A 19,792-nucleotide genomic window follows, 5' to 3' on the forward strand; every position below is an offset into this window, starting at 1 on the left:
TTCAGTGGGTATTTTTATAGAGCCATGCATCATCCCTACATGTCTGTGGTATACTTATCCAGATATGCAAACCTTAATAATGGTGAATGCATAGTAATTCTTTTCCCTAAGTGACTTAATGCTAGGATATTCCACTTCCTAAACCACTGCAACACTTTCAGGTGTGAATCATTCTTGCAATGTAAACGTAACATTGTCCTAATTATACAACAGTTTCCACAAGCAACTGTTGTTATTATTAGTTGTGGTAGTGGTGGTGGTAGTAGTAGTAGATGATCCTACCTTTTGCCCAAAATTGTTACTTAAATGTATTTATTTATTTATTTATTTATTTACAGCATTTATATTCCGCCCTTCTCACTCTGCAGGGGACTCAGGGTGGATTACAGTGTACACATATATGGCATACAGACATACACAGAGGCTATTTAACTTTTTCTGGCCGCCAAGGGAGCTGTCGCTTTCATCGTCCATCTGCAACACTGATGAAGTACTTCTGCATTCCCCGCATGCTTTTTTGCTGGAGTGCTTTGCTGGAGTCTCTTTTTTATGGCCTCATAAATCAGTTAATTTAGCCTCCCCACACTTTAAGGTGGTACTTAATTTTCCTACTTGACAGATGCAACTGTCTTTCGGGTTGCAAAGGTCGACAACAGGCTACACAATTGGTTGGAAACCCACTCCAACCCGGGCTGGCTTCAAACTCATGACCTTTTGGTCAGAGTGATCTTAATGCAGCTGACACTCAGCCAGCTGCGCCACAATCCCGGTGCTTAAATCCGCTGGCTTACAAAAGCAGAGCTGCAGAACATCACTGGTATTTTGGTATTTTCTTTTTTTATTTTCATGTATTTTGAGAGAGATAGTTACCAGATGAATTTATAATACTTTATTTCACCAAATCTAAGGCACTATCAATTTAGCTTCAATTTTAGGGGGGAAACCCCAATTTTCTTACAATATTTTTGGGAATTTCCTCTGCATATACAACACCTTTTGGGCGACGGCAGGGCAGGGGGTTCAATGCGGCTTTGTAGTACAATCTTTCTTGTGGGGCAATGAGGAAGTATGAAGAGACCTGAATATCATCTTGTCTGTATGGATTTATTAACTCTATGGACCTGTTAAGGGGCAGAGGAAGTGGTGCTTAGCCCAGCCAGATGGTAAACAGCAATCTGGTTGAAGCTGAGGACAAAATGGTGGCAGAGCTGCTGAAAGCGGGGCCCCTACTTGTCCTCCTCCCCTCTCAGCATAGGATAGATGTTTAAAAACCCAGAAAATATAGGGTGCCATCAAGTCTAAGGCACACCCTGTTTTTGAAGCCATTTAAATGGAAAAAGTGACCCTTAGATTCAGTGAAATCAAAATGAAGGTATCACATTGTGGTGTGTAGCCAGAGGCTATTTAATACTTGGCCATTCCCATGCCCCTTCCAGAAAAGATCTGGACATAGAACAATTCAGCTATTGGAATTCTCTCAAGACTCAGGTGTTTCACCCTAGGTGAGGTTGAGCAGGTAGTCTGGAATAGACAGGTAACCTCAGTCGAGGCTGGATCTACACTGCCCTATTTCGCAGGATCTGATCCCAGATTATCTGCTTAGAACTAGATTATATGTGTCTCCATTGCCATATAATAAGGGATAAACAAATAATCTGGGATCAGATCCTGAGATATAATGCAGTGTAGAAGGGGCCTGAGTTTGCATGAAAGTACTCCCCAGATTGCTCCTTACCAGGATCAATTTCAATTAAAATAGGTTCTAGATCAAATAAAACAGCTCTTATTTAATTCAATTTTATGTGCCTTGTCCCATTATTCCATGGTTGTTCATCAAAAAAGATATTCATCATCCATTTCTTGATTGAAAATGGATTTCCACTAGACCTGTTCAGAAAACTCAGCAAGGAAGAATAATAGTGTGGTAAAAAAAATGTTAACTCCCAACATTCACACATTCTAAAGTGTTTTGGAGCATAGTGATACACATTTTTGGTAAACATTGTACATGTGAGTTGCATGAATATTATTTTGTGCAAATAAAACTTTGCTTCCAGATAGCCAAGTGTTTCTTTTTATGAAAAAGCCTGTTTCCTTTTCTAAAAAGTGCAAAACATTCTTACATACAAAACTCTTACACTAAAAGGACTTGCACCAAATAGTTTAATTATGGATTTTTTTCTTCTTCTCAATGTTTTTGGTGTTTAAGATTTTTTTTCCTTAGAGCAGTGGTTTTCAACCTGTGGATTCCCAGATGTTTTGGTCTTCAACTCCCAGAAATCCTAACAGCTGGTAAACAGGCTGGGATTTCTGGGAGTTGTAGGCCAAAACACCTGGGGACTCACAGGCTGAAAACCACAGCATAAGAGCCGTCGCAAACTAGGTTCCTGCGGGAGAAAACCTTGCTAGCATGTCCCTGACGTCATGAGCCTGCGCCTCTCTCCCCGCCCCTTTCTCCGCCCCTTTCTCTTTGCCAGCGTGGTTTTTCCTTTGCTAGGGCAGCATTGCCCGCATTTTCTCTCAGTTGAATTCTGCCAACTGAGAGAAAATGCGGGCAATGCTGCCCTAGCAAAGGAAAAACCACGCTGGCAAAGAGAAAGGGGCGGAGAAAGGGGCAGGGCGAGAGGCGGAGTTTTTCTCCCACAGGAACCTAGTTTGCGACGGGTCTTAGAGGTCTGTTATTTGAGATTGCTGTATTTTTATATCGAAAATGGCCCAGGAAATACATGTAGTTCTCTGCACATTGTGGTTTTTTTTAATGCAAATCCTCACAATTCTCATGTTTTGTAAAAGCCAATAATTTCTCTAAATGCTTCATGGTGTGTTAATGCCAGTCAAGAACTACACAAAAATATTTTTCCTCTACAACATGGTGAAATCTTTGGAAATTATCCATTCTCACTTTCAAGAACAAAATCGTCATATTTTAATATCCCTATTCCAGAATAGATTTTTGTCACAAAGTGCAGCAAAAAGAAGAAGGTAACAAAGTGCTGATTCCACCAACCATGGATACTAAAGCACATAGTTCTTGCATATGGCTTCTCCTACCATTAAATATATCTTATAGCCTTATTTTGTTATATTTGCTTGGGGAAAATCCTAACAGTTGCTGCTATTTCAAAAAGTACAGATGACTTTTAAATATGAAATGCTAAAAGATAGTTGTATATATCTTGGATCAGTACTCATACAAACAAGCTCATGAATGTGCCTTCTTTTCTGCCATCATTTTTTCACACAATCACTTCCTCAAATATTTTTACTCCATTGAATTTTCTTCTTAGATTTGGATGGTGATAGATTTATAGCTGTTTGTCAGATGGATTGACTTACTTGTAGACTCACAAAGACTCACAAAGACAACATACAAGCCACAGTTAATCTAAACAGTACTGTACAGCTGTTACAATACATAGAGACAGACAGTGTTCACTTCATTCACTAGAGTCAATAGAATCCCAGCCCTCCAAATCATGAGTAAAACACAAAATAAAGGATACAATATGATATTATATGAATGGGGTTGTTCTGCTATGTGTTTTAATTGAACAGATACAGCCTGGTCTCTTGTATCTCCATGTGAGGCGTTATGTTACTGAAATGAAGTCAGTTGAAAAGAGACTGTCCCAAGAAGGTACAGAAGGTCATAGGAACCAGTGTGCAAGCCTATACATTTAAAGAGATTTGTAGGTCATCAAAACAACCTCACTCAATCAGAGCAAAGGCTTATCTATCATCTTCTTTCACAGAGTGGTCAACAAAATGGCTTTAAGAAATCTAACAAAGTATGATGAAAATACTCATTTTCTCTGGTGTTTTGATGGTAGATGGCAGTTCTGTGTAGCTGTCATGGGTAATAGCCATTAAAAACATACCCCTCAACAATTTATTTAATCCTTTTTACAACCCATCTAAGTGGTCATTCTCACATTGTTGTGACTCAGGCCCCCAAAGATTGCCAAACACAGCAGATAAAGGGTTAACAAAAGTCTTTAATGAGTCTTTAACAAGCTAGCAGCACTTAACCAGCAGTGCTACTTAGCAAAACAAAAGGACCTTCGTGCAGGTAAACAAAACAGAGATAAACCGGATTATCCCAGGACTCAGTCTCAGGAAAAAGGAAAGCTGGAGCAAAAACAAACAGTGGCAAAAGCGGAGTCAAAACAGTCCTTGGTCGATAATGAAGACAGGCAATAAACAAAGTCCGGCAGGCAGATGACGTGGTCCAGAGACGTTCCAAAACTCAGGGGCAAGGCGAAGTCACGTACGTAGTCCAATCCAAAGTCAAGGTACACGAAGACAAGATAGATGGATTCCCAGGACTTAAATGGAGGTTAACAAGACACCCGATTCAACGCTTTGTCCTCTGCAAAGTTAAACATCCCAGAACCCCCATTTTATTAACAATCGCCATCGCTAGATTGATCCTCATCACTAGCATCTGGGTCATTTCCTTCAGCTGCTGGCTCGTTACTCCTCCATTTCTGCCAGCGTTGATCCAAACCCGGATCCTGCCAAGATGTACCTGCCTGCCAAGTATCTTGGAATCCCTCAAACCCGTCACTAGACGTGGGCTGTGTACATATGTCCTGAATTTCCCTAACCCGAGTCCAGTCCAATTCCTCCTCCATTTCCTCATTACAGGCTTCCAGTTCATCTGAACTGGAATTGTCAGCTGTATCTTTAAGCCGTTTACTCATAGTTTCTTCATTACTATCAGACTCACTGGCAACCCGCTTTACTCCCCGGTAATCCAAATCCTCGGGTCCAAACCCTGCAAAAGCTTCCGTGTCGCTAGGTGCCAAAATAATATCTCGAAGACGCTTCAGCTGACGCTGATCCAGCTCTGACTCAGCATCACTCCTCCTTCTCCTAGTAGTTTTGCTGCCAAGACGCTGAGCCTCAACACACATCTTCTAGTAGTGAATTTTGTACATTCTTGCATAAATGTATCACCGTTGAATTACAAAAAAAGAAATATCTCTCCCTCTTCTATTCCCCACCACCATCATGACCAATATTGTAAGTTCTCTGATGGGTTCGGCTTTCTTTCCTCAAACTAACCACTTAGCCTTTCCTTAAAATTTTGGTATTCCAACTGCTAGATTATTTTGGTTGCTCATCCTATATCTTTTTCAATTCTTAGCTATAGTTCATTGGAATTAAATAATCACATGCATTCCCTACACCACAGATCTCTCTTAAATTGCAATGTTGATAGTTTTATTCTCAATGCCTTTTGTAACATAACATTGGAACATCACATACTTTCCTTCATTCTGAAAACTGTTCATTTAGTCACATTTTTGTGTCCCATTCTTCGATTGTTCTTGAGCCTTGAAAGGACCCACCCCTTCATGCTATGACTACCATGTTTGCCCAGGAAGCTCTGACAATGGGCTTTGTTGAAGGATTTTTGAAAAATCAAGTACCCATTTTATACTGGATCATTCCAATCTTCGTGCTTATGCCCTTGAAGAGCTCCAATAAGCTAGCAAGGCAAGATTTCCTTCTGACGAGTGGTTAGCAAGTCTTTCACAATTTTTTTTTCATCACTTGTAAGAGACCTTCAGGCTAACTAGCCACTAATTTCTTTCTCCTGCCATCGGCTCTTTTTACAACTCAGTGTCATCTAAGATATTTTCCAATACTCAAATAGGCAGCTAATTTTTGTATTGTTATGTATCGTGTTTCTAGAAGTTCAAGAATTTTACAATTCACCTGCACGTGCCTCTCAGACTTGGTGACTTTTTAATTAAAATGTTCTGTCATTTCTTAATTGAGATACTTTCCTTAAAAATATTAATTTAGTTGTGGATCATCTGTCCAATATGTTCTGTGGAGAAGACAGATGTTAAACAACAAAGCAGTTTTTTTTCTGTATCTCGGTTTCCTCCATTATTAATCAGTTCAGTTATTTGTATTTTAATGCTCCAGCCACTTCACTGCCTAGTTACTTGATTCTTTTGTATTTAAAGTTTACTTTTCTTTTCTGATTACTTTTCATAATGTAACTAATCCTATAGATCAGGCATGGACAAACCTTGGCCCTCCAGGTGTTTTGGATTTCAACTCTCACAATTCCTAACAGTCTGCTATAGAGTATGAGAACAAATTAGAACTAACCCCTTAATATTCATGATTTCTGTTAGAATTTCAGAAACATTGTTGTACAAGAGATCTTGCTAGTTCTCAAATAAGGATGTTTGTTTAGTGCAGGGGCCTCAGGAGAAAATAAGGATTAGCAACAGGTTTGAGCTCCATTTACAACTTCTACTTTGCCTGAACATGAAGAATGACCCTTTGGCATTTTTTCAGTGTTGTTAACAGGCAAAATTGGATTCTTTGCATAACCATGGCCAAATTAAGAGAACAACATTGCCTACAACAGAAACTGAATGAAGACAAATTGGTGCAGTTGTGCACTTTGCATTGTGATCCACCTCTGTGTGGGAGTGGATAGACTATTAAATATATATAAGGTGTGCCTGCATGCAACCACAAGTGTCTAAAGGATTTTTCCCAGGATACAGAATCTGTCTCCTGCTAGGATGCTAGTGTTGTTAACAACACTGTTTTGTGAATGATCTCTACAATTATTTCACATACTGATTTCAGTTCTGATGTGATGGCTGAAAACTGTATTTTAGCATTTCATCTCCCCTTTATCTTGCTGATTATTTCTCCCTTTCTGTACATTCATGTGTTTACATACCTGCCAACATGTCTGCTTGTCTAATGCATGGACACTCATCCAAGCATCAATTTGTTAGTCTTTCTGATATAACAAGATACTTGTGTAGATTTTGCTGCAGTAGACTAAAAATGGTAAAACAACTGAGAGGTGCATGTATCTGGAGCAAAAAAACCATCTGCCATCTAATCCCATAAATATCTAATCAGATATGATCTCTAATAATAATAATAATGATAATAATAGTAATCTTTATATTCTGCCCTATCTCTCCGAGGGGACTCAGGGTGGATTACAGTACACATATATCACAAACATTTAATGCTGTTATACAATTAACAAAGACAGTACATAAACAGAGGTAAAGGCTTCCCATCTTTTTCCATCTCTGGCATCTGGAGGCTGTGCTCAACTCCGGCCATGTGGGGTGCTGTCACTTCATCTTCCATGCTGAGGAGCTTTATTGTCTTTAGACACTCTCCTGATCAAACCACCAGCATGTCCACATGAGTGCCTTTTATTACCTTCCCGCCGAAGCGGTACCTTTGTATCTACTCACATTACTGTTTTCAAACTGCTAGGTGAACAGAAGCTGGGCTCAGGGTTGGGAGCTCACCCAACCTGGGCTTAAACTGTCAGCCTTTCAATCTGCAAGATTTTCTTCAGCTGATGTTACTGTGTTTAGAGTTGCATTCTGGCCATTATTTGTGATGTGAATAGTGATGGAAGGAATTTTAAAATAAATACTTTTCACTCTCTTTTACTGTTGGTACCTTTCCTTTTGTGATGAGTCTTCATATTCCATCTGTGATTCATAGCCTTTCCCAGCATCTACTTACAGTTTCAAATGTCATCCAGATGAGGAGCTTTCCAGCTAGTTGCATTACAAGGCTTCATGTTTGTCTCTTCTATTGCAAGAATAGTTCTCCTATATCACACAATTATAACTACAAAGACGGTGTTTCAGTTCAGGAAAGCCCCTTCACTAGAAACGTTCAAAAAGAACCTTAAAACCTGGCTCTTCCATTGTGCCTTTGGCAAGTAGGTGCACAACATGACACTATTGCTCCCCTCGATGCTTCTGCCACTGGAGTACATGCCCTCCAAATGGGAAGTTTAGTTCCACAACCCTGTGTGTTTTTATGAGCTCCCTGCAAATAACCTGCTCTTATTTTTATCTCATTAGAGTTTTTTAATCATTTTATCCTGTACATGTGGCCCGCCCACTGTTATCGTGATTGTGTTTATTGGAATGTTATTTTGTTACTGTGTTTATACTTTTTTTCTATGTAATTTTGATGATGTTGCTTGTTTATGTTCTGGTTTTATTTTACTGTAAAATTTTATTGGCCCCCCATGTAAGCTGCTCTGAGTCCCCATTGGGGAGATGGTGGCGGGGTATAAATAAAGATTATTATTATTATTATTATTATTATTATTATTATTAAAACCTGGATGGAAATTATCAGAGAATATGTTCACTTAAGCAATTACATTGGCTTGAATCCCAAAAAAACATAATAGACCTAAGTAAGGTTCATAGAAATAAAGTTTCCCATCACCTCCTCTCCCCCAGTAGCTACCTGCACACCCACATTAACATTGTGAAGTTGGGGTGTGATGGCAGCTTCTGAGGAAATTGGGAGTAGTCCAAAGGTAGGGCCAAATAATGCAATAATATAATTAGGAAAGATTGTCATCTTATCCACCTTCTAGTATCGCCCCACAGCATCCCATTCTTTTCCATTCTTGTGTAGGTGGCTGGAGGGTAACGAGTAACTTTCTTTCAGACTTAATTTAACTTAGCCTAGGATCCAGTCCTTGTATTAAAACCATGCTGTCTTTTCTTAAGTTACCTCTCACAACACAACATTCTTACTGCCAAGAGGTGAAAACAGTGTCAAACTGCATTCTATACCTAGTCAATTAAAATGTATTTCATCATTTATTTTAAAATTCATGATTCAGATCTCTTACATGCAGCTGCTTCTGCCTACCTGAACAGGTGACTAGTACAATTGTTCCCTCTCGCCCAAAAGAGGAAGGCGTTCCTATCAGCTCCATTGCTGCAGTCAGCAAATAAACAAATGTAGGACATCACTGATATATGCTGACTCTAGAAAAATGTAGGAATTGCTGTTAGTAAGCTGTTGTGAAAATGTACATATTCCCCATTATCTATTTCTTCATTGTATCTCCAGTAACATTTACATTAATAATTGGTCATTGCTATGTGCCCAAAATTATATAACTTTCTTAAACTGTTGAATGTTTGACCCATCCCAGAATCTTAGCTCATGTCTGCATATTTTAACCTAGCAATGCTATATTCTCTGAAACTACATACATATAGATAGATAGACATTGAGGGTAATGAGGAAAGGAGGCCACTCAAAACTAAAAGAACCACTACTGTGAATAATAGCTGAGAATTGTAAAAAAAAAAATATCTGCAGTATTAGTAGTGTTAAAGAATTCAGGTGAAAAGTTACTAATTCTGAAATGCCCTATTAATTTCTTTAGTCCTGTGAAAATCACAACTGAAGCCGGGCATGGGTTGTAACCCCAGATCACTTTGTTTTGGTTTGCCCTGACATATATTTGGGGGGGGGGGGGTTATTTGCCTTCTACTTTTTTTATTCTAAAAGCCTTCGGGTCAGATTTTGTTTCTACCCTGTTTTTACATTTAGCTGTCAGAAATAAAAGGTGGCCTCAAGATCATATATCGCCATCTTATTGTACTTACTGTATTTGTCAAGATATGGACACTATTCTAGAAGCTAGCAACACCAAATATCCCTTTATCCATCCACCCTGTATTGTAAAGTATACATTGTCTTCGTCTTTGAAAACTTAATCTTAGAATCACAGAGTTGGATGAGACCTTATGGGCCATCCAGTCCAACTCCCTGTCAAGAAGCATGAAAATCGCATTCAAATCAACCTGGCAGATGGCCATCCAGCCTCTCCTTAAAAGCCTCCAAAGAAGGAACCTCCACCACACTCCAGAGCAGAGAGTTCCACAGCTAAACAGCTCTTACAGTCAGGAAATTCTTCCTAATGTTCAGATGGAATCTCCTTTCTTGGAGTTCGAAGCCATTGTTTCGTGTCCTAGTCTCCAGGGAAGCAGAAAACAAGCTTGCTCCTTCCTCCTTATGTCTTCTTCTCACATACTTATACATGGCCATCATGTCTCTTCTCAGCCTTCTCTTCTGCAAGCTAAACTTGCCCAGCTCTTTAAGCTGCTCCCCATAGGGCTTGTTCTCCAGACCCTTGATCATTTTAGTCGCCCTCCTCTGGACACATTCTAGCTTCTCAGCATCTCCCTCCAATTGTGGTGCCCAGAATTGGACACAGTATTCCAGGTGTAGTCCGTCCAAGGTAGAATAGAGAAGTAGCATGACTTCCCTGGATCTAGACACTATACTCCTATTTATGCAGGCCAAAATCCCATTGGCTTTATAAGATGCCGCATCACATTGTTGGCTCATGTTTAACTTGTTGTCCACAAGGACTCCAAAATCTTTTTCATACGTACTGCTGTTGATCCATGTGACCCCCATTCTGTATCTTTTCATTTCATTTTTTTCTGCCTAAGTGGAGTGTCTTGCATTTTCCCCCATTAGTTTTTGGCCCATCTCTCTAATCTTGTGATTATGGTATTTCTAGCTTACAAAAAACAAGTCTAAGGAGGGGCATCTTTTCTTTGCAAGACTGCACTTGTGTTCCAGCACAGCAGGGGAAACTTCAGACATGGTATTTGTGATAAGTTTACCTCTTTTAAACTTCAAGGGAATTTTCCTTTTGACCTAAACCAGAATAGAATTAGTATTTTCAAATAATATATATGCACATGTATAATTCTATACACACAGGTGTTTGTAATATTACTCAAAGCACATTTGTATTCTATATAATGGCATTAAATACATAATATATGTGTGGTACAACACAGACCAATGTGTTAAACATGCTTTCAGTTTATCTGCTTCTCACTGTTAACAGATACTGTGCAGGACCACATTAATTCATGGGGCATAATCCAGTTCATTGTAGAAAGGGTAGTAACAAGACTAGTAATTGTATGTCCGCAGCATGAGATCTGAAATCGCACATTTCGTTTGCTCTGGAGGAATTAAATGACTGACACATTTTATCACTGGCAGACTGATCCAGTTATCTACATCAAGGCTCACACTGTATTGCCTAAAGATTTTATTTCAAGCATAGTAGAAGACTCAAATCTCCAGTTAAGGCTTCTGAACACATTCTATTATACCAGTATATGTTTAGTTTTGTTGTTGAAAAAATACATTTTAACTCAGGAACAAACATTTCCCATCTCTTAGACCTAGCCAAGGCAGATTTTTTCCAACAGCTAAAGAAATGGGAAAAAATGCACTTGCTAACACAGACAAATTGTCATCTAGGCCAGCAGCTGTTTATAAAAGCTGTCAGACAGATATCTGTGGAAGCTCACAATTAGGGAATTTGCCATTATTCGTCCCTAAATCAGACATATACGATTTGCTACCTCAGTACACGGAGACTTAGAAAATGAGATCAACGCTGCTAAATCAGTCCAAAGATATCATTCACCAGCTGTTTTCCACAGGAAATCAACCAGACACAAACTCAGGAAAAATAAAATGCCCAAGTGGAGGACATGAGGAGCCCTCTCTAACTGCCCCCATAGAGACACAGGGATATGTTATGTAGAATGAAGATAATACTTCTTCGTAGCGATACTCTTTGGGCTCATCACAACAGCTGCTAAAAGAAAAACTAATCGAAAAAGAATATAAGGTCTTTGAAACTAACAATATCTTCAAAAATAGCCATCAGTTGCTGCTATGGTCCAAACCCTCTTAACAATTCAATTAAAAAAATCAAAGTTCAGTTGTGGATCAAGACTGGCCCTATATCCTAGGATCTGATCTCAAGTTTCTTGTTTATTCCAGATTATTTGGCAGTGTGGACTCATATAATCCAGTTTAAAGCTGAAAACCTGGGATCAGATCCTGGAATAAAGGGCCTGTCTGGAAGGGCCATCAAACTGCTAGTCTTCTTAAAATAGTCCAGACAGAAGATTTTAATCAAGCTGAATTTTCAGAAATTTGTAATGGGACACTTTAGATCATCTGCATTCAAAAATATGTGCAATTCTAGGCTCTGGCCTCCCAAATCTATCCATTAAGGATTAAGCCATTAAAATGCTTTCAGAAATTCAGAATATGAAAAATATTTAAAAATATTTAAACTGGAGCAAATAGCTTACTGGATGCTAAGCTTGGTTCTTAACTAAAAATATCTTGGGTCTACCAGAAAATTAATAAATAAAAATTAAGTTAGAAGAACAAAGTGATTTTTGGGAAATGGTATGTATAATCTTTGGGGCAAACACCTTTTAGAGATCATAACTTTTTAGAAAAGCATGGCCTTTCAGAGAAAAACCCTTTAGAGTAGAATCCTGTCTTGTGGTATACAACCAGATAGAATTATGCAAGGGAATTGTTTCAGTTGTTAGACTGAATAACCCGCTCTCTCTGATCTGTTAAGAAAAACAGAGATTTGCCAGTGCATAAAAATAGCATTGCTTCAGAACTGTTTTTCAGTGCCCTACACACACACACACTCCCATAAAACAACTTGTTTTATATCATGCACTCAAGAGACAAAACATATTTGGTTTATTCACAACTTTCATGTGTCCAGCAAACACAGATACAAATGTATCAATCCAGTTTCAGATATGTTTGAGATGGTTCCCTGTGCTAGCTGGCCAGCGATCAACAGGTCACATAGTCAAAAGGAGAGAGGGGAAGAGCATGTGGTCTGCAGCCCTTTTTCCAACTTCCTAGGAACCATATATCAAAGGAAGCTACATATCAGAACATACACACAGGAAACAGCAAGCAACGGGATCATAGGTAGACATTACTAAAGAAGGCTTAAAAAAGGTTTTCATTTCCAACAGTGATAGATTTTTAAAAATGAAAACACAATGTAGTACTGGTCTGTGATAAAATACAATTTAATGAAATTCATATAATATAACAAACATAGCCAGCGTTGGAAGACAACAGTATTAAGTAAGGAGTCACTTCACAGAAATGGTAATCTGTCATTTAAACATCCTTTTATTAGCAAATTAGAAGGCTAAACATTAAACCACAAAAAGTGCCCAAATAGGCTGAATTAGTCTTGTTTTCTTGAACCACCTCACAGTTATCTCCTGAGACTGACTGTTTCGCTGTCAAATAGCTCTTACAGTTAGAATTTTCTTGTAACATAGCAGCTCTTTGAATATTTGAAAACCACTTTCATCTCTCTCTCTCTCTCTCTCTCTCTCTCTCTCTCTATATATATATATATATATATATATATATATATATATCTTTTTTCCAACAGTAATAAGAACAGAGAAGCAAAGAATCATTTCTAGATTGATAAAGAATAGAATAAGTATAAAAGTCTGAAAGCTAACTAAAAGATTGAGAAAAAGAAATTACGTGAAGCATTTCCCCTGCCCTCTTCTCCCTTCCCATTAGCCACCAAACAGTAGCTTCGTATTATAAGTTTTCCTACTCTTATCAGGATTAGCCATTGATTTGAATCAGGAGGTAGTATGACTCACATGAGGACACATGAGGACACAGAACTCCATCATAATTGTTCTTAAATGCTACAGCACAATAATTCAACCCAGGGATGTGATTTTCATCGTTTATGTTACAAGCTACAGCAGTCAACCCTTCACTTTCTCTGGAGTAAGGGCATAGGACCCCCATGAGAAATGCAAAATGGAGAATACATTGCTTTAAAAAAATCTGAGACAACATCTCTCTAGAATTTCTACGTTCTGCTGGAAGCTGACCATAGAATCTCATTGGAGAATCTAGAGATTAGAGATTCCAAGAATGGTTTTGCCTCTAGAAGTCTCTAGGTCCTCCAGCATGTCTGGAGGAAGCTGACCACACTGATGGAATAGGATTTATGATAATTCAGCTTTGCTGATGAAAACAACACTCAAGGGATAAATGTTACAGATTGTGACTTAATTTCCCCTTTTAAAAAATGAGATCAACATAATTAATGTTGCCAAATCAGCCACCCACCTACCTCAAGGTTGATACTACATACAATCCAAAGATTTAGGCTATAAAAACATGGAAGTCAGTGGCTGCTTTTCTATCTTGCAGTCCTATATATTGAGGCAGAGTCATGTGGTTGGTGACCCACCTCATCTCAAGCTCTGCTGGCTCACACTACTCAGGATAGGGGTCCTCAAACCTTTTAAACAGAGGGCCATGTCACAGTCCCTCAAAATGTTGTAGAGCCAGATTATAATTTGAAAAAAACATGAATTCCTATGCACACTGCACATTATCTTATTTGTAATGTAAAATTTTTTAAAAAACAATACAATAATTAAGATGAAGAACAATTTTAACAAATATAAACTTATTAGTATTTCAGTGAGAAGTGTGGGCCTGCTTTTGGCTGATGAGATAAGATTGTTGTTGTGTGCTTTTAAGTTATTTCAGACTTAAGTTGACCCTGAGCAAGGGCCGGGTAAATGACCTTGGAGGGCCATATCTGGCCCTCAGGCCTTAGTTTGGGGACCCCTAACTTAGGACATGAAGTTTGTAGTAGATGGGTTTTGCCAAGGCATTCTCTGGCACTTTTAAATTTAACTCCACTGATTTTACAAGGAAGTGATTGCCTATGTCTGGTCAAGATAATCTTGGAGGAATCAATGAGCTTTGAATCCAATCCTCTCCAGAAATGATCTATTCTGGAAGCACTGCTAGCTGCTGAATCTAAATCCATGGGATGTTCTGTGGGCATAATGGAGTTGGTGTGCTGAAGTGTCATTAGTGCAGGGGAAGGCCCACCCCATTCTTAAATTCTCTACCAAATGAATAATGGGATTTTCTTTTAAAATATATATTCTGTTGAGGATCTTTATCTTCCAAATTACTGCAGATAGATGTGGTGGAGAAAGAGACTGGTTAGAAGCTTTGAATCACAGCTTTGTAGCGAAGAGCCTGTCCAAAGAAACACATTTAATCACTCCAGATGGTCATGATGACAGTGAACTTTATCACTATTGACCAAAGTCTGGGCTTCCATCCACAAGGAACCAAAAGACTTTTATATTGGATTGGTTAGTTGTATTATCTACTGGCATGGGTACATATGCAAAGTTAATTGATGCTTAGGGAGCACAGAAGTCTTTTAGAGTAAAATGAACACAAAGTAGCTGAAGTGTTACTTTTCCTACAGTGAATTCAGCCCAAATTAACAGACAACAGCTAGGAGCTGTAATATCTCTTAGAATTTACTATAACCTCATTCCAAGGGAAAGGCTGTGTTTCACAATCCTATAAAAGGACTGGAAGCCAATGTCAAATTAGAATTGTCACCCTCCCTTCCTTATTTTTCTTTCTGGCCTCACTTTGTGCCTTCACTCTTCAGTGTTTCTTACACCCTGCTACTTGCCTTCCTCACTTTCCCATTCCTTGTCTTAATTTATGCCATTACTTCTACCTCTTGTGCCCTATTATTTATGCCAACTTGACTTCTCTTCTTAAGTTGCTTATTTTTTTGCTCCAACTCACACCCTTATCATATCTGTCTTGCAAGCTGCTACTTGCCTGTCTCCTACCCTTCACCTAATAGTGTTCTCCCTTCCTTCTCTTGCATCTTCCATTCTTCTTCACTTTCCCCAAACTTGCTTCACCCTGCTTCCATGCTTCACTTTCTTCCCTTATAGCCAGTCCTCTCCCTGCCACTTCACTCCATGCTTGCCTTCGGAAGAAGCAGCTTCACAAAGCAACCAGTGCTGCTTTAAACAAAAGGCAGATAAGTATATGAAGGCAATATAAGAAATAAGGGAGAGAAAGATAAAGCAAGATGATGGGAGGTGAAAGCAGGTGTAGTGGAAAGAAAAGGGAGACAACCATGAACATGGCTCCCAATGGGAGAGCTTGGTCTTTTCCTGGACAACTAATGTACAATATTGCTACTTTGATCCAGTAATAAAAAATAACAGACACCATGGAACTTAGGGTACCTATCATTGTATTGCAGCATTTATCCTTTTCAATTCCTTATCTCTTCTTTCATTTCTGAATCTCCACTGCTTTCTGTGCAGTTTTTTAAAGGAGTTCTGCAAAGCATTTCAACCATACTTTAATCCAAAAGCTAGACTTTTGTACAGAGCTGTAAAACTGACCCAGACAACTAGAAATTAGAATTCAAAGCAGACAGGTCACAGATGTGAATCATAGATGTGAGGCTTCATTCATTAGCTAAATACACTCAAAGGCAGGGGTCAGGCTTATTTCTAACAAAGCAGTTGGAATGAATAGTGACAGTACACTTTGCTCCATAATTATGATACAACAAAAACTGAAGAGTTGCTTTTAAAAATATTAAAGCTTGGATTTAGAGGCAGATAAAGGTCCAAATGGACAATGGGTGACATTCCTAGAATTCAGGTTGAATCCAGGCAAACTGGAAACAGAAGCTGTCAATGCAGTGTGCATTGGAACACCTGTCATGTGAGGAAAATGCAGTAGAGAAGATGAGACTAAGCTTGAGAAGTCTTCAACAACAGGGATAGCAAACAGTTGGCCCTCTTAATGTTATTAGATTCCCATGCCCATCATCCCTAACCAGTCTAGCCTGTAGGGACAGATCATGAGAATGAGAATCTGTCAACTTCTGGAAGGCCAAATGTTCTCCACCCTTGCCCAACAAAATTAGATTATTAACATATGAGAATTGAATGAAAAGTAATGCCTCTATTTTCGTAACTCCTAGGCAGTTGGCAGTACTGGTATGCAGCAAGTACTGGCTTGTTCAGTAGACTCTCCTCTACAGTTCCATTTTGGTGGGAAGCCTTAGTATTGAATAGTTGTGTTGTTAAAGTGCAAAGTATGGAACCCTGTGCAGACTTAAGCAATGTGCAGTCATTGCATTCTTGACAACAGGTGTCACCTGAAAGGAGATTCATCAGAGAATGCAAGCCGTTTATGGTGATTGTGTTGATGTGAGTACTGTGTGTTGTTAGGCGAGTAAGTTTAAACATGTTGAGGTGGGAACATCTGACTTGCATGACAAACAAAGAGTTGGACATCCTGTGACAACAACCACCAAGTTTCACAAGCAAAAGGTTGACAGATTGATTCAGGACAATCGTCATATCACTCAGAGAGAAATATCAAGCATAATCAGCATTTCACAAGAACATGTGGGTCACATTATTACTTTGCTTGGCTATAGGAAGATCTGTGCATGATGGGTTGCAGAAACAGAGTGTCGATGTCTTCCGTTACGGCTTCAGCAAACTTGTTCATCATTGGCAGAAATGTATCCAATTGTCTGGTGATTATGTGGAAAAGTGAATGGTGATAGTTAAAGAGTGCATTCTAAGGATTATTTCTGCATTTGGTTTATTAAAATATTCCCATCTAAATCCAAGTAACAAAAGTGGAGGCATTACTTTTCATTCAACTCTTGTATTTGAGAAATTATTTCTATTTCTCTTTCTCCTCCTTCATGTCCTCCTTATTTATATCCCACTTTCTCTTCCCCCAACTACCAGCACAAAAACAGATCAAAATACAATCCAGTACAGATAGTGTACATTAAAAACATATGAGACATTATCATTAAAATGCCATTAAACTATCAGGAACATTAACAACCATTTAAAATTCACATTAAAAAAAAGAAAAGGCAGTGGGAAAAAAGCTTTTTTGTTCTTCCATTAATTTTTGTATCAGTATTATACAGAACTTACAGAATCTAAATTCTATCTTACCACCTCATACCACAAATGTTTGTTCCATATTACTTTACATGTGACAACCAATTTGCAAGACCCGAGAAGGCTCTTAACAACAGGGTCTCTTGAAAGCTTCACAGGGATGTCATAGGTCAAGGCTGACTTGATGGCACATAGCAAATGTAGCAAAAAGTGCAATTTAAATATGGAAGCATTTTGGGATTGGGTGTACCTAAAATTGGGAGTTTCTCCCTTTCCCCTTTTCTCTTAACCTGTCAAATTTCCGACAGCCATGGAACAAGTGCTCCTTCAAGAAAAACCCAATGGGTGCAGAATGCGTGACTAAAGTCCTTTCCTTATCCCTCATTCGCAATGTATATGCAAATACATAAATCTTGACACACCTCTAGGTCCCAAACATTTTGGATAAGGGAGGCTCAACCTGTACTTCCAAATCAGTATGTTTAAGATCTCTGGAACATCTTATAGGAGGCAATTCATCAGTAATTCCTTTTTTTTCTTTTTTTTTTTTGAGGGGAAAGGAAGCCAAATCTGGATGACGGAGGAGTAACATTGCTAGAAATATTTCTGCTTAAACCCACTTTCCCTGCAAATGATCAGATTTTTATGGCTAGATTGTATCACATTTTGTGTCACTTTTCATCTTTTAACTAACCTGAAAAAGAAGGATAAAAACCTGTGTGAATAATTCACATTATGCTGCCATCTTCCAGTATTTGGGGCATTCTTTAATGTAAGAATGAAATAAAAACTGTTGTATGATTGAGAAAGAGAGCAGAAGTAAGGCAGGGAAAGAGAAATGTATCCGAAATCAGAGAGTGCCTTTCAGAGGGTGTTCAGCTATCTCTCACTCGTGTGCTGTTATTAGAGGATTTTAATGTTCCCAGATTAACAGCCACATATGATCTCCTGAGCCTTAGATCCCTGATAAAAACTCGAATGCAGTCTATGTTGGGAGATAAGAGGTACACTCTATTCTTCACTGTTCCAGAAGGGGCTCAGGCACATAATTGAAATTTTTAATAGGTAGCATCTGCTGAGGATTTTCTCCCTCTCTCTCTCTCTTTGTTTCTGTCTTGTTCTCTTCTCCCTCATTCTCTGTTTCTTTTTAATTACAAGAGAAAAACTTTATATATAACTGGCAGGAAGAGCTAAGACCCCTTAGTACAGATATGGGTGACAATGGACTTGTTTTTGTTTGAATGCAAATTTCTGTCTGGACTGGATCCAGAAGATGGGTCCACCCATTCCAAGGTTCCTACTCCTGCTCCAATTAATCTTTATATCTTGCCAATAAATAAGCTGGAACTACTTTTCATTTTAGAAGTGACATCTGCAGTGGGCTGTAGTAAAAGATGTGTATGTGTGAATGAATTAATGCAATAGAGAAAGACAGGAGCATAAACATTCTCATAAAAAGGTACAGAACTGGATAGTCAGGCACATATCAGAGTTTTTTCAGCCATCTTTCACATACATATTTTACGGTATAATTTCTTTCAAGTGGTAGTAAGATTCCTGTGCACTGTTGTGAACTGGATTTGAATCTACTTACCTGCCCTATTGGTTGAAGTGTGAAAGATGGCTGTTATGCCCACAGAAAGTCCCATGGATTTAGATTCAGTCCCAAGCATTGATGTGTTCACACAGAGAGCCCTCATCTCTTTTGTTCTGGTTTCTGGAACATTCCTGTAGTGATTCTTTTATACTTCCAGCCCATAATACTAGTTTCCTTCACTTTATTTTCAAAAATGATTAGGTTGCATTTTCTGTAGATCAATGACCATTCAAGTAATGTGCACAGATAAGGAAAATGAAGGCAGTAACCTTTACTGTAGGAAAAGGTTGAGGTCTCTCTAATATTTAATTTACCAATATCCACATAGAAGGTGGCCATTTGTTTGTTGACCATTCTCTGTTTACCAGTCTACCTGGGTCTCAGAAAATTGTTGCTTCCAAACCTGGAAATTCTATTTAGCTAATAATCTATAATAAATGGCCCTAACAGTAATCTGTTTATTCTTTGATGGAACTACCCAGGTAAGTGACCATCTATTCATTGTGTGGCAATAAATTATTTGAGTACGCATTGCCATGCATCCTTACTTACTTAGGCGATCCCTCATTGTCCGAATAGGATTGTCTTCCAAGATCGGTGTACTGGCAGTGAGTCCGTAGATGACTGTGGAGCCCTATTCTTAATCTGCATGGTCTCCTGCAGTAAGGGCATTGGTTTCCAGTTCAAATCCCACTCAGCCACTGAAACCCCACTTTGT

At 38.7% G+C, this 19,792-nt stretch overlaps 1 protein-coding gene across 9 annotated transcripts in view; it reads left to right on the forward strand.

Moving 5' to 3' along the window:
* Nucleotides 1-19,792, forward strand: part of CTNND2 (catenin delta 2) — a 623,732-nt gene that overhangs the window by 317,480 nt on the left and 286,460 nt on the right. The window lies entirely within an intron of this gene.

Source organism: Anolis sagrei, chromosome 4 (assembly GCF_037176765.1).
Source record: "Anolis sagrei isolate rAnoSag1 chromosome 4, rAnoSag1.mat, whole genome shotgun sequence".
Lineage (NCBI taxonomy): Eukaryota > Metazoa > Chordata > Lepidosauria > Squamata > Dactyloidae > Anolis > Anolis sagrei.